Genomic DNA, 14442 nt, shown 5'->3' on the forward strand with positions numbered 1-14442 from the left:
ATGTCATATTTCAAAGAGTCAAATTTTAAATATAAATTTTGTAGTCGATTATCTAGTAGGAAGGTGTTGTGTACCTACATTTGGGGGTGGGGGTACAAAGTTCACTTGGCAGACAAGTAAAATGTATAAACAATTTTCTTATATTATCTGAGCAGTTAAAATCATTTAAGATTTGTACATTAGTGCTTCGGTTTATATTGAAGAAAAAAGCAAATGTAAACTCCCCGCCCCGCCCTAAATTATGATTGTTATGTTTTATAGGCGAAATTATTATAGTGCAAAGCAGGAGTACTGCTAAGTTTCTACCTGATGTGGTCATTTATTTGATCGCACGTAAAAAACTTTGTATGATATTGATGAAAATATTTCATAATAATCAAGTTCCGACCGAACAATGCGATACAAATGTTGTTAACACGCATTTACTATTTGGTTAATATTAAGTGATAAGATTAGGTAGTAACAACGATACAATTTCTTATAATATTCTTCGAAATACCGAATACAGGCGAAATCAAATGATTTCTCCGAAAACGCAGAAGAAACAGTAATTAAGACCTTCGCTTGATTCAAATATTGATTGAATCTATTAAGCGGCTTAAAATAAATAAGGATCTTGAAATAAACAGCTTTTTTGGAAAGTGTAACAAGTCCCAAAACTTTCCGAGCAACAATGTTGGAAGACTAAAGTCTTTGACTGTAGAATGATGGTTTCGATTCATTTACAGTTTGGGAATTAAATATTGATTCGAGGATACCACAAGTTTCCATTTTATTTCACAGTTAATTTCTTTAGACTTATAATTTTTTAAAATGACGTAAGTATTCATTCATTCATAAGACGAAGTTTTGCAAATTGGGATTATGAGGAAAATTATGAATTAAGGACTGGGATCGAAAAATTCTTAACACACGTTTTTCATTAAAACTAAAGGCTGCTTCCATTCATAAGTCTTCATAATGTCTCCACTTATTTTTGGCCTGATTTGGCATCCTGTCACTATGGTAAGAATTGTATTGAGTGATAAAAGAAAAATAATGTGGTATTTGTACCAACAGAGGCAAATCCTCCAAACTGCCTGGAGCTAAGGCCATTGGGGAGATATTGGGCTATTTTTAAAAGAGAATTGAAGAGCACAAAAAAAGTGTCCAAAAGTGTTGCAGATTTTAATAGGAGATGGACAGCCTGTTCGAACAAAGAGACAGAAAGTTCTATAAAAACCATAATGGATAGGTTTCCGAAAAAGGTTTAAAATTTCATCACTAGTGATTAGAACTACATATAAAAATATTTTTTTTTATAAATTGTAATAATAATTTCAATGAAATAAAAAAATCAAAACTGTAAGTTTAGAGGTTTCTGTCTTTATACGGTTGGTCAGGATCTTTTTAATGACTTCGAGATCCATTAAATCAGCCAAATTACGCACGCAGATAAAATCTATCTATTCAGAGACAAAATTATTCATCTCAAATTCATGTAGCTCGCTCCTTCGCAAGTACATCTTCAATGAGTTCCCAGCAATATCTCCGTGCCAACGCAACACAAAGGGAACGTTAAATGGACCCACGTGAGCTGTACATAAGACGAAAGGCTTTGGACGGCTACCTGTCAAACTAACGCAACAATATTGGTAATTGCGCTATTGCGTTCAAAGAAGCCCAACATTCCTGGAGATATAGACTACTCACATTATATACAAAATAATACCTTACACTGAGGGAAAAATGACGTTGCAAAATCGACAACGGTTGGTGTCATTTTGGCACCATACGGTGTCACTTTTTTTTCGACACCGTACGTTTACAATTTGTAAACAAATGGGTACGAATCGACAACGCCATGTTGTTAAATTAAACGCCGACGCATCTCAACGTGAGTTGCTGACAAGTTATTGTCAAAGTGTTGCGGCGAAACTTTTTGCTCTGCTTTGTTTTTATAAGTGAGTTTTAAATTTTATTTATATTAAAAAAGTGAAAATATTTAAAAATGAAAATATGTATAAAAGAAAGTGTAATTGTGTTTAATAGTGAATTTGTGTTGACGCAGATGAAGATCCAGGCAGTACAAGAAATGAGAAGATCACCGAATCCACTGACGACATACACCTCCAAAAATTCCTGGAAACAATAAACATACAGTTTTTGTACATTTAAAAGGAAAGTAGAGCTATATATATAATTATCATCAATATAGAATACAATAAGTATTTGTTTTATTTTTTAGAATGATGACCTGTGGAAGCAGTGCCACAATTAGGGGTGCTATTTGAAATTTCACATACAGGATCTCCGACAATTGCCACCAATGTTTTGCCAAATTTAAACATGAAATTTATATGTATTTTATATTTAAGTATTTATTCGTATTGTATTTAAAAATAAATGTAAAACATAAAGGAATTATTATTTATTTCAATTACCAAATCGTACACGAACGGTGTCAAATCCACAACATATGGTTTCAAATTGACAACGGTGCGGTATCAAATTGACAACGGTCTGGTGTCAAATCGTACACGAACGGTGTCAAATCGACAACGGATGGTGTGAATTCGACAACTGAATTGTGTAATTTTTTCGTTGTCAAATTGACACCGTTCGTGTACAATTTGTGCACATACGGGGTTGATACACTATTGACACCGAATGGTGTCAAATCGTACACGGATGTGTTCATTTTTTCTCTGGGTGTAGCCAATTTGAAGCATATTTATTCGCTGAGAGCAGACAGCTACAAATACTCTACAAACACATGCTTTGTATCAGGCCACAATAATATTGGAGAAACGGAACAGATCTTGAAGCCTATACAAATTCAAGTGGGCTTCTGGAGTTTCTCAGTGATTTTCTATTTGAACTCCTTGTTGACAAATTCAACGAGATGTATGCAGACATATGTATTTCTAATAGGAATCTATGGACAACAGGAAATTGAAGAATATTTTAGGCATGAGTAAACTTGAATTGAACTTAGATATTTCCAGATGAAGATTCAAAAAGTGCGAGAATGATATTCGCTGGCGGTTTTAAAAAAAAGCACAAACTGCGAAGCATTTTACTTGTCTGCAGATACACCCAGTAATCGAACCCGCAACCCTCAGATTAATAGTCCAGCACACTATCGACTAGTCTATCGAGGCACCCAGGTGTGTTGAGGAAAATTACATCAGCTTTCATTTCATCTGTATAAGCCCTCAACTATCACGCAAGGGTATAGTAAAATACACTAAGCTAGCAAAACTTTTCTCAATCAATATCTGTGGATTCACAATGAATCATAAAATACATACATTAACTATGTGATCCTCCCTTCAAGTGTTCCTAGCCAGTAATTTAGCCAGCCGATATCAGCAGGCCATTTAGCTGAGAGGAGCGGACCATTTGTTGCCCTGTCGCATGAACAGTTATACGTCGAAAATTTAGATTTCTTCGCGTTGAATGCCATTAAAAAAGACTCCTTAAATTGTTAAATTGAAAAATTCAATTGTATAGCTTCAGAAGTCCTCTACGAAAGATGTATTTAAGTATGAACCTTAAGCTAAATAGCAGGTTCTTCCAAAATTGGACAAAGTCAATAAATGTAGTTGAAGCAAAAGGTCGTCTGTCAAAAACCATTGCTGAAAGGCTATTTTATTTCCAAGAAGTATTTGGTGGAATAAAAAAATGCACTTCACTTGGTAAATCTTAAACAGGCTAATCATTGTTCACCGAACGAACGGTTTATGTATTCTCTCTCTCACTGGATTTCGATTTACGGTCGGAATATCCAGATCTGCAAACTCTTTCTTGCATCGTCTTCAATATTTAGAACTTATAGTAGATTTTATTATAGTTACAGTTCAGCTGCAATCGTAACTTTTTACCATCAAAGGAAATCGGCGAACTTGATCTCAAAATATATAAGTGGGTAGTAGGGCGGGTCGATTTAAAAATGGCCCAAGTGACAAGGAAAATCGCACTCCCAAGGAACTATACCCCTGGGGACTATCTTGGATTTTGGTACTATTCGACGTAATTTGGAACGTATGTGTTACCCATAAATACATTTGTAGGAGCTAATACAACGGAGAGAAGTAACATTAAGTACTACACCTTCAATGTGGTTCTACTTTTCAAGTTTACATTATGGAGAAGAAACATGGGTGGTCTACAAGTAACATTTGTCAGGAGTAAGAACCAAGACTCTCTTGGAATTTGGAAGGAACTCTATTTATTAGACTTATCATAGGCATATTTACTGGAAACTATATACTTAAGTTGGAACTTTGTGGTACTCTTACTCCAAGTTGAAACTTTGTGTTACTCTTCGACAGGAAGACGCCGTTGAGCTGATTTTATCAGAAGAAGCCAAGTTTTTTGGAATCTTCGTTAATAACAGATTATCACGAAAGAAAAATACTCAGGAAAGTCATAAAGATCCGTTTTATGACAATTATACATGCAGGAATTCCATTGTTATTAATAATTGAGGATTACTACCAGATATGGTAAATTGGATTTACATTATGGTTGTAAAGGTAGGGTCACACATGGCAAATATTTGCTCAAAAAAGCATAGCCACTTTTTTTAGCACAAATTTGTTTGACGTGTATACTCTTACAAGTGTTTTGGAAGATCAAACAGCATCAAATAAAACAAAAATAATTTTTTTAGTAAGTAAAATAAGTTTTTGAAATAAATAAATGAATTCAAATGTATTTTATTTAAAGGGGGGTCAGATGTATTGCTTGCGTTTTGTGCCATGTATTGGGACATTTTTCCATATGTAAACATATACATACCGTGTGATCCATATGAAACTTTGTGTATGTAAAATACATGTGTATTACACGTGACATTTTTGGCAATTAGAGCATGTTCTATTTAACAAAATAAATTTCATTGCATTAAATATATTTATTGTGATTTAAAAATGTTTTAATTAAATATATTGTTAAAAACAACAAACATATAAACTAATAGAGGTTTTGTCACATGCAATTACATATGTACGTTTGAACGTGGAAATTATGAATCGTATGTATAACGTGAATTTTGACATACACATGGAATTTCATATGTATCGAATACATGTCCCAATACACAAGCAATACATGCCGTCTGACCCCCCTATTAGTGGTTACGTCTTTTTCGTCAAATATTTGTAATGTGTGACCCTACCCATTATTACTTATGGTAGTATAGTTATTGTGGGAGGGAACTAGGAAACGCAGCTATAGGATGGTGCTTCCTTCAAAGGCGTGCTTCCTTGGCATAACTGCTGCGATTGGTAGCACACCACAGGCGTCATTGGATATATTCCTTACCCATTGAGAATTACTATATGGCGAGTGTGGCGACCAGGAACTGGCTTAGACTCTATGAGTCTTCTTTAGGTCAACAAAAAAAGGAGGTAGGTCGAATAGGTCTGGATAGAATTCCATAGGGAATTTCGGACCATATGGTAGAGACTTTAGACTTCGAAGTTACACCCCCAATAGAGTTTCCAAGTAGCGACGATTGAATTAGATCTGAACAACTGTTTAAAGGTTGTGCTGTTTTTACTGATGGATCCAAAATGGAATTTAGCTCAGGCGCCGGAGTGTATATGATAGAAAATGACATTCAATTATCATACAGACACCCAGCGAATACAGCGTCTTCCATGCAAGCTATAACTATATCATATTTTCATTACTTCAGATTTCTCGCCTTTAAAAATTATTTTTTCCTTTCATTCCATTTTTCCATCATTCTAACTGTATTCTTCAAGTGTATCACAATCTTACAGTACACACCACTGATCAAAAGCGAGAAATTAAGTTTTATATTACATTATTTTGCACATACATACATATATCGAAAAAAATCAGTAATCTCAGAGGAAATTTCAAAAATATATGTGTCTGGTTGGAATCTAATCAAATGACTTAATCGTAAAGCACCTTTAATGTAAACATATGTACAATTATATATATATAATTCCCCTCCCTCTATTCCACCAAGTATACGTGGGTGGGTCAAAAAAATCCGTGCCTTTTAGAATGAAACATAGGTTTTTGGAAAAAAAAATTATTTTAAATCCGGAGAATAGGGCGGGATAGGGTGCATTTCGTAGCCTAATTAATGGATTTTTGCCATGGAAACTTCGCACGTGTGTACACATTTGTGCACTCGATTGTAAGCAAACGCGGCAGCCATGTTGCGGAAAGCTTTCTCATACCCAACTGATTATTCAACATTGAAACCTCTGAGCCATGAGAGATGTATATGGCTTCCACAATCTCTTGCACTTTCAATCTCGACCTAATACGGGTTTTTTTTTAATTTTTTTCCGGGTATGAAGACCTCAACCGGATGTCCAGATCGTTTAGCCGCAACAATATTCAGTAAAGCACTTTTTTACTATTGAAATTGATGGTAGCCTTTTTTTAATTTTTTTTTTCGCAAAAAATAAAGCTTTTTTCCAATATCTCCTCAAGTTACAAGGTAGTCCGCTATCAATAGCTGTCAAACACACACTAAATGACGCAGCTTGTTCAAATTTTGACTGGAGTCAACTGACAGATGCCAATTGATATGAGCAGTGTTGCCCTTTCAGTTAAGATCCGGGAAATCCAAAAAGTCACGAACTTATTGATCCACCCTCGTACATATGTATGTGATTGTGGTTAACCATAAGAAAAGAACGTGCTAAGTGCTTTCAACCGTATCGAGTATATAAATAGTTTAGAGAAAGATTTTCTTTAATTTACATTTGATTCATTATTGTTTTTGTTAGAGAAAACCCAAGCTAAATAGAGTGTTAAATGGCTACTAATCAACACACTTATTTAAAATGTGCTGCTACAATTAACGAGCAAGTGTTAAACTATTTACAGATTTGACTTAACCACAAAATGCAAGCGGCAACAAAATAAATAAAAAATAAATTAGTAAAGTTACTATTGAACGTTAATTTTAAATAAAAAAAATGTAATCTATTGTAGAAAAATCTAGAGTTCCAGAACTCTAAAGCTGGCAAATATTGTTATAAGCATCTCCACTGCGTGGTAAATTTTTGTATATGATTTGTTAGAATTTTTGATCTAAATTGCTATTGATTGATAACTTATTTCTAAAATTTGTTTCGATTATAAAATTGTATAAGATGTATTCAAGATTTATGTAGATACCTACTATTTCAATCAATCTCTCAATGATCTTTTTATAGAGTGCATGAAAAATTAACTAAATTTAATTATGGTGAATGATAATGAATAATTTAATCTGTTTATCGAGTGACTACTTATATATTTTCCTTGTAAAATGTTTTTGGTAAATTAATTTATATATTTTGAAGTTCTTAATTACCTATCAATCTAGATTTGGACACCTGCAGAGTTTGACAATTTTATTAATACATATTAATCAATACATCCAAATAACGATTAAACAATTAAACCTGGGGGCTAATTCTCGCATGAGGACCCCCAAATTAATTTCAATGCATTTTAGCTTTCGAGTAAAAATTCGCCATTGATTCTATATCGATTAACGAAATCCAAAAAATAAGAAAACTCGCATGTTCGAATAAGTATTCGGTCGCAAACGAATGAGATAATTAGCCCCCTGAGTTGGGTCTAAACTCGTATTTAGTTAGTTTAGACCCAACTCAGGGGGCTAATTATCTCATGTTGATGATAATTAGAAGTATCAATACGTGGTTGTTGTTGTAGCAGCAGTGATTGCTGAGTTGACAGCCCAGCCCTTGGACGAGTGAACTCGGGTCATTCCGGTGCGTAGAACCGGCTGTCGTGGGAATGATCAATACGTGGTTGATTCTTTTGGTAAGTTTTATTTGCCAGAATACCATATTTGAAGAAAGAACCTCTTCATTTTGGAAATAATCCGGTACCTCGTGAACGACTGGAGATATCTAAATTAATGTTTTTAAATTGAATTGTTTTTACATGAGTTAGTATTTGGCATGGGTGGTCTCCCAAATTTGCTAAACTCGGTCTTCGAAAATGTCGAATTCTCTACCAACGAATCGTAAAATTAGCGATGTTTTGCTTTACTTCTTTAATTTGAAAAAAGTACTGCGGAAGCACACCGATTACTCACTGAAGATTATGGTGAATGTGTATCATCGGTTACAACGATTGAGCGGTTCCGAAGTTTGACACGGAAGACAAAGATAGCCCAGGCTAGCCAAAAAAGTTTGAAGTCCATGAATTGGAGGCATGAAAGACATGTCCGAAATAAGGCTTAAACGGTTGCACCGAATCGTAAGTGAAACCCGTCAACCAGCCGAATCTTTTTTGTGTACTTGGTTGTCTTTAAAATTCGAAAAGAGAACAGGGCCAAATTGCCGCATTCGTGATCGAAAAATTATTTAATTTTCATTTTGATATTTCTTACACAATATCGAATGCCATAATCTAAAATAAGAAAATTACGATCAGCTTTACTCGATTAAGAATTCAATAACATTAACCAATTTTAGATTACTGATAATCTCCCAATTTTAGATTACTGATAATCTCCCAGGGACTCATTTTTGGGAATTTCTTAAACTCTCTTGTATGTTGAGGTTTTTTGAAAAAAAAAAATTTCTAATTTTTAAGATTGCTGGTTTATTAACTGAGTATTTATAACAGATAGTTCTTTGCTTCAATCCAGCTATAAAATCGTTTATAATTCTGATTTTAAAATTTTTGCAAATCTTGTGTCTAGCCATTTAGAGTAACTGTTTTAAAAACCTTAATATATGAAAAGATTACAAAAAGAAATGCTTATTTATAGCTATACCTATATCGTTTTCTTAAAAATACTTTTTGGTTTAGTAGTTTTTCTTGTTGAAATTAAAAAAAAATTGTTTAAAAAATTGTAAAACAATTTTATAGTTTCCTTACGATTTTAGTGCTGTCTGTCTTACTTTAATTTTGCATTATTGGTCCACTTATCTTTAATAAAAAGTTGGCTTATGATTATTGATCTTTATTATTTTTCAGCATAAAAAATCAATGAGATAGATTCATACATTAACAAAGAGTCATGTAAGACAGAAAAACTTTATAATAGCAATTAAAGTGACCTTGTTTTATTGTAATAATTATTACAACAAAAAGCATAATTAATTTGCTAAATAACACATTTAAAAATAAAATTTAATAAACATGTATAAAGATATAAATAACAAACTCTTTCTTTCTGGTTAAGAAGCTATAATTTTTAAATAAAAAAATCATTACAAAATATTAATTTATATATATACCTATGTATAATACAAGTTAATTAAGACTAAAATGACACAAATATGACGTCATACTAATATATAGAAATTAATTTATTTAAATAAAATTAATAATTTAGCTAATTTATAAAAAAAAAAAATAATAAAATAATAGTAAAAACACTGAAATTATTTAAAACACTTTACTACAAAAGCCTAAAAGTATGCTTTATAATTATATTTAACAAATATAAAATACAAAAACGAAAAAAAAACTTGAATGACAAATATTTGTCAAAAAAGGTTAACGGTATAATAAGAACGAGGTTGTTGTATTACAGAGAAGACACATAAAAAATATGATTAGAAAACATAATACAAAGAAAAGAGTGAGACAAAGAGCAAAAACTATTTGAGAGCAATAAAGAGCGTGAGCGAGCTAGCTAGAGAGAGTGTGTATTTGAGAAAGAGGGCGAAAAAGAGCCTTTATGTTTTTATAAAATAAAATGTATGACGTTATACCACATTAGAAAAATTTGTATATTAAAAGAAATGATAAAACAAAAGAAAATAAAGAATAAAAATGAAATCTTATAAGAAAAATTTGTACTTAGGAATTTATGTGGCAAATTAAAAAGAAAATATAACATTTGTTATTAACACATTGCACAAGTAAAAAAAAACTAAAAAAAAAACAATTGTATGTACACATTTTAGAAAATTACACACAAATTCCTCTACATACATTACACATTTTTGCTTATAAGAATTTAACATTTATACAAAAAAAATAGAAAATTTCTTGAAAAATGTTCTCTATATATTTTAAAAATCGAACAGCACAATAGAAGTTATAAAAAAATGCATAAAAACGTAATAAAAGGAAAAAAGTATAAGGCAAACAACAATCAATCACCACGAAAATTGTTAATAGGAAAACGGAAAATTGGAAAATTTTCTTTTTTTTTATTATTATTCCTCCACCGTCAACGTTGGCGTTAACGTTCTCCAATAAATGTTACAATGTTATTGGTACATTATTAAAACTGCTTTTGTTCTTGTTGTTGTTTGAGTTGAGTTGATTAAAATTGCTTTTGATGATAATGATGTTTTTTTCTTCTTTCTCTTATTATTGTTGTTTTTATTGTTGATGGCAGAGCCAAAGCTGTTTAGTAGAAGTAGCAAGAAGCAGCATATGACATAGAAAATTTTTTTGTAGAAGATTAAAGAAAAGCACACACACACAATATAACACACGGCCGTTTTTCTTTCTATATATTATTTGTATTTGATTAAATATTAGCAGCAGCAAAAAAAAGAAGGCACAAAACACACAAAACAAAATTACAACACTCTGTAACAAAAACAGACACAGGCCTGGCTGGCTGACTGGTTGTCGAAATGGCAGACAGGCTAGCACTAGCTTTTTTGGTATATTTGTTTTCTTATTCTTTTTTCCTTTCTTCTTCTCGTTTTATAAGGCAATGACGAAACTTTTGGCCTTTGCTTTTGTTTTACCAATAAAATTAGTTTTTTGCTGCTAGTTATTATACATATAGATAGATATTATTTCAACTAAAACAAAAACTTTCATAACATCATGTTTTGGAATTATGAAAAATTCTTTTTTTTCTATCGCTCTCTCTATTTTGCGTTACAGATAATAATGATTTTTAATTTTTCAATTTTATGTATTTATATATCAACTTGTTAAAAAATTATTGAATTTTTTCCTTATTTTTGCACTTTCCTTTGCACAGCCACACTCACTCAAAAAACACCCGCACTTTAGCTCTCTCTCTTACACACTTTGTTAACCATAAAAAACGTCCACTCTCTTTGATTTTACGTTTTCTTTATACTTTTCTCATTTGTTAAAAAATCACTATTTTCGTTTTTCTTCTTTATACTTATATTCACCTTTTTTTTTCTTCTTTTCTTACTATATTACTACTACCACTACTTTTGCAATTTTTTTCTTCTTGGAAAAAATTTTTTCATCATTGGTGTTCATCTGCTAATTTTCATAAATTTAACACTTTACTTAACATCTTTTGGTTATTTTTTATCGACATTTATTGCTGCTAATATTATTTAATAGATTTTCTTAATTTTAATTGATTTTATTCGTTGAAATTTTAATAAATTTTCTTTTTTACCTAAGAGCACACACACGAATACAGAAATTCTTTTTCGTCTATTCTTCCATTGCGAGTGTTACCCATCAAATGACCTAAACTTGTACAATAATTTAGTGGTGATTTAAAACGTAGCCAATTTAAGGGTTGCCGGACAATTGAATATAAAATTACTATAAATATCGAAAAAAATTATGTATTGGAAAAATCTACATTTTGAATGTAAATTAATAATAAATTTTGAAATGTAATTATTTACAGTAGTTTTGCTGTAACTATATTTTATATAAAAGTGATATTGGAATCATAACTCGGTTTTTGGTTCTGTCAAATGTATAAGGGAAATATAATAATTTTTTTTAATATGATCACATTGTAGAAGCACTTTTATAGTGTATAAAAAATAAAATCGAATCATATTGAAAAATTTTTTTTTTGAAAATTTCATGGAGATAGTTATCTCGACTACCGTTACCGCTAAAATGTAACAGCAATAACCATTAACCCTAAATTGCTATTACTGAAATAATCGAAAATACCGTTACCTCTAAAAAAAAATTTTATTCTATAAACAATTTTAAGTTATGAAAATATCCATTTTTATAACTTAACACCTTTGTCAATTATTTTTAAAATGTTTTATTAATAATTTATGACAGACTGAAATTGCCATTACATATTTAAATATCGAAAGAACTCCAAAATACCAGTAATATATATTTACCGCTAAATCAGCGTTACCAAAATAACACAAATTAGCGTGTAAATATTTCTTATTTCGATTGTAGTGTATCCAGTTTTAAATTTGTTTCCAAAATCTGGTCCTTCTTTATTCCTCTTTTCAGAAAACGTTTTTTTATGTATTAATCGAAATTAAAATTGGCGTACATAAAACGCCAAATTTGACTCGAAAACTACCATATAGGTAACACTGCATTTTGTGGAACCCATTCATAGGGTTGTAGCAATGCGTAGTAGTATTTTCTTCAATACTTATATATATGTACACTCATGATCTTAATAATAGACACACCGCGAATATTAATACACATATGTTAATAATTTATAAACTAATATGGGAAAAATAGTATAAATTATTTAATACTCAGTATAAATATAAAAGTTAAAAGTTAGGTTTTCGTTCTGAGGTTTTAGTCTCGAAAAACCTTCATAAAGAATGGAATTTGTCTTATACATATTGTTACGTTTCTACCTTTTAAAAACGTTGGTTTATTTTCTATAAATAAAACGTATTCTTTTGATTGTAAATAAAAGCAGTTTAGTAGTTTATAATTGTAACAACTCTTTACTTATTAAAATTTACACAACAACTGTTTAAATATTCACACTTATGTATATTACATACTTTATAATAAATAAGAATAAACTGGTAATGCAGTTGATGTTAGTTTGAAGCTTATGTGTCTAGTATTTTTAACTTATTTAGCATCAAATGTGTATAATTTAATGTTTATTAATACTAAAAATTCGAAGAAATAAAAAATAACAAATTCCTAAGACCCCTTTCACACTAGGCAATTTAGTTGCGCAAGTCTCTTGTGTTTGTAGATGCCAGAGGTAATGTCGGGTAAGGAGAAGAAAATTTTACATGCTGTTTTGTTGTTGGGCAAGAGACTTGCGCAACTAAATTGCCTAGTGTGAAAAGGGTCTAAGCTTCATTCAAAGGCTTTTATTTGAGTCGAATTCATTCATTGTTAAATTAATTCATAACAAAATTCATTCAACCTTTGAATGACTCAATTTCTGTGATTTTAATCTGAATTAAGTTTTGTTAACCGATTAAACAATAAAAATCATCCCTGGCTGCAAAAAAAGACATGAAACCAAAATTCATCGTATAAACGCAACATGTTTTCAGAAGCAACTTCAAAAGGGAAAAAACGACGTCGTAAAAATCATGGTCTAAACCCAGGGTTACATTTTATTTTTCAGATTCAATTATATCTCACTTTTCCCGTAACTGTTTTTTTATTTTATACGTCATTTGTATTCCAATATGAAGATATAAGTTGGAAAAGAGCTAATACATTGACATTTTGTTCGAAATGGCAATACTAAAGAAATCGCTAGAATTCCAGCTTGTAGCTAAAATCGCTAAATTACCATCACTATGCACGATGTTTAGTAGGGTTCTTGGCGCAAATTCAAGAGTCAAAATCGACTTTTTGGCCGAAAATATTCGAACAATCGATTACGTTAACACAAAAAGTAGATTATCTATAAAAAGTGGAATAGTAGATAAAAGATAAAAATATTGGTAAAAAAATATTTAATTGCAACAGTATACTAAAACTAAATATGCAGACAATAACAGAAATAATATAGCTTCTACTTATCAACAATGTTGATGGTATGCGGTTGATTAGCATTGTTTGTAAGTATGGCAACACTAAATGTTTAAGCTGCTAACATTAATATCGAAAGCTCTAGAATTCGAAAATACGAGTTGTGAGCGTTAAGAACAATCTAGGCTACTCAAATGCATGGCGTAATGATTATAAGGTGTATGCGTTACGGCAACAAATACAAATAACTTTTATAGTGTCAAAAACAACTGACATAATGTATACAAACTACAGCAAAAAAAATGTTGACAACATTAAAGTCGTAAACAAACTCGAGCAAAAAAATAATCAGCTGTTTGATTAATGTCACCTTGTATATCATTACACCATGTGGCAGTATGTATAAATCACTGGTGGCCAACGAGAGAGTGCTTAAAATGCATATGTAGTAGTGAAAAAATTAAAGAGTTCACAAATGGAAATGCGTGTACTTTGCACTGAAAAAATTGTATGAAATTTTTTGGTTTTGAGTTTACTTTGTGTTTTTACTCAGAGCACTCGTATTGCGTATGTATTAGTGAGAATAACATACCTACCTCGGGGTATTGTTTGGCCACCAACGGTATAAATAGTGAGTACGCTTGCAGTAGCAAATTTGTAAATTAATTTACACTTGCATGCTAAACGCTAGGTTATGTAAAATGTTAGAAAATAATAAAAATTAAAAGAAAATACAACTAGTAGTTGAATATACCATGCAGGTTTATTCTTTTGTTATATTTTTATAAAAAAAATATA

The 14442-nt window shown here is 31.1% G+C and overlaps 1 protein-coding gene across 1 annotated transcript in view; it reads right to left on the reverse strand.

Annotated features, from left to right (window-relative positions):
* LOC135952272 (basigin-like) overlaps positions 1–11491 on the reverse strand; it is a 75723-nt gene extending 64232 nt beyond the window's left edge. Inside the window, exon 1 of the mRNA XM_065502132.1 lies at positions 11360–11491. The gene's annotated coding sequence lies outside the window, so the exon portion shown is untranslated. The remainder of the gene's footprint in view (positions 1–11359) is intronic.
* Positions 11492–14442: the final 2951 nt, after the last annotated feature.

This window comes from Calliphora vicina, chromosome 2 (genome assembly GCF_958450345.1).
Source record: "Calliphora vicina chromosome 2, idCalVici1.1, whole genome shotgun sequence".
In the NCBI taxonomy this organism is placed as follows: Eukaryota; Metazoa; Arthropoda; class Insecta; order Diptera; family Calliphoridae; genus Calliphora; species Calliphora vicina.